Raw genomic sequence first — 2,484 nt, 5'->3', positions numbered from 1 at the left:
GGATGGTCACTGGAGTGGTAGCAGGGGTGGTTCTGCCACTGCTTAACAAACAGAGGACAGTGTCTGGCCGTATATATTACATTTTTTATCATTTGTCAGTTCAGAGTCTTGGAGTATATTCCAGCTCAAAATAAAAAATGTCAGCTCCTTATTTTGTGGATGTACTTTAGGAAATCATCAGTACCATTTATCAGATATTTTTATTTTCCTGTTAGGCACTTGGTAGAATTGCATTTCCTTACCTTCTTGGAGTTAGGTAAGGCCATGCTTTAGCCAGTAATTATTTTACATTGGGAGGGAAGCTTTAAGAGCTTGAGTGTCGTTTACTTGATTCCCATGTTCACATCTAGAGACTGTGGAAGAATACATCCAAATGGAGCCTCCGTTAGGCCAGGTCTTCATGTGTTTAAGATGAGCCAAGCCTCCCTGTGGTCTTTGTCTTGAATATGTGGTGTGAGTGGGAAACATATTTTGTGTGTGTGAAAAGCCACACAGATTTTTGAGTGACCTGTCACTGCAGCAAAATCTAGCTTAGCCTGATGAAAACAATGTTGTTGCATTAAACATGAGCAGCCAGGTCAGAAGCTGATCAGGACTAGAAAATGCATATCTGCCCTGCTCAGTGCCGCCTGCCCCATGCCTGTCCCCTCTCCGAGGCCCAGCCCCCTTTGTCCGTGTCCATCACACTTTGTGGAAGCGTTGCCAGCATGTCTGACAAACTGTCCTATAAAGTTGCTGACAGCGACCTGGCCGCCTGGGGACACAAGGCCCTGGATATTGCGGAGAATGAGATGCTGGGTCTGATGCGTGTGTGGGAGCTGTACTCGGCCTCCAAGCCACTGAAGGGCGCCCATATCTCTGGCTGGCCGTATGTGACCGTGGAGAGAGACATCCTCACTGAGACCTGTTGTCTCCCTGGATGCTGAGGTACAGTGGTCCAGCTGCAACATCTTCTCCACCAGGACCAGGTGACGGCTGCCATTGCCAAGGCTGTCATGCCAGTGCATGCCTGGAAGGGTGAAACAAGCAAGGGGTACCTGTCATGCATCCAACATTCACTACTTCAAAGACGTGCCCCTCAACATGATTCTGTATGATGGTAGTGACCTCACCAACCACATCCACACCAAGTACCCACAGCTCTTGCTGGGCATCCAAGGCATCTCCGAGGAGACCACCACTGGGGTCCACAACCTACATAAGATGATGGCCAAGGGGATCCTGAAGGTGCCCGCCGTCAACAACTCCATCACCAAGAGCAAGTTTCACAGCCTCTAAGGCTGCCGGGAGTCCCTCACAGATGGCATCAAGAGGGATACGGATGTGATGATTGTCGGCAAGGTAGCCATGGTGGCAGGCTATGGCGACATGGGCAAGGGCTGTGCCCAGGTCCTGTGGGTTTTTGGGGACCCCTTCATCATCACCAAGATCGGCCCCATCAACCTGCTACAGACTGCCATGGAGGGCTATGAGGTGACTGCCGTAGATGAGGCCTGTCAGGAGGGCAACATCTTTGTCACTACCACAGGCTCTTGACATCATCCTTGGCCAGCACTTTGAACAGATGAAGGATGATGCCATCATGTGTAACCCTTTGATGTGGAGATCAATGCCAAGTGGCTCAATGCGAACGCTGTGGAGAAGGTGACCATCAAGCCCCAGGTGGCTAGGACTGGCTGAAGAGCAGCACGGCACCATCCTGCTGGTTGAGGGTCTGCTGGTAAGCCTGGGCTGTTCCATGGGCCACCTCGGCTTTGTGATGAGTGACTCGTTTACCAACCAGGCGATGGTGCAGATTGAGCTGTGGACCCACCCAGACAAGTACCCTGGTGGGATTCACTTGTTGCCCAAGAAGCTGGATGAAGCTGTGGCTGAATCCCACCTGGGCAAGCTGAATATGAAACTCACAAGTTGACCAAGAAGCAGGCTCAGTACCTGGGTATGTCCTATGACAACCCCTTCAAGCCAGATCATAACCGCTACTGAGAGCCATGCCTGCCCTTCACCTTCCAGCTGCTGTCCTTCCCAGGCCCCGCCTCTCCTCTGTAAGAGCAAATGGCACCAGCTTTGCGATTGGTTTGTCAGTGTCTGCCATAGACTCCCTGGTGCTAGTCCCTCAGTTTTTGGCCTCTGCTGCACCCCTCATACTGTTCCAAGTGTGGCAGGGGGAATCGAAAGGCCCTTCCTCAAGCCCTGGTCAGGATGGAGGTACAAGGGAGACAGCCACAGGGAACCATGAGCTCAGTGGTCTTGGAACTGCTCACTAAGTCAGTCCTTCCTAAGCCTGGAAATTGGTAGTGGAGTCACAAAGCCCATGTACCTTACCACTTAGGCCTTCACCTGGCCTGTGGATTTATACCCGTGTGCTTGGTTCAGTGGTTCCTCAGCCCATGACAAATGGAAGGCGCTATATTCAAAGGCAAGGAGGAACTGTTTGAGTTTTCCTGAGAGCCTGGCTTGGTGCTGGGCCTTCTCTTAAACCTC

At 51.5% G+C, this 2,484-nt stretch overlaps 1 pseudogene; it reads left to right on the top strand.

The window, feature by feature from the left end:
* Positions 1–547: 547 nt before the first annotated feature.
* On the top strand, positions 548–1,986 carry LOC101143428 (adenosylhomocysteinase-like; annotated as a pseudogene).
* Positions 1,987–2,484: the final 498 nt, after the last annotated feature.

The sequence above is a fragment of the Gorilla gorilla genome, chromosome 12, assembly GCF_029281585.2.
Source record: "Gorilla gorilla gorilla isolate KB3781 chromosome 12, NHGRI_mGorGor1-v2.1_pri, whole genome shotgun sequence".
Taxonomy (NCBI): Eukaryota; Metazoa; Chordata; class Mammalia; order Primates; family Hominidae; genus Gorilla; species Gorilla gorilla.
This window is presented reverse-complemented; position numbering and strand designations above follow the sequence as displayed.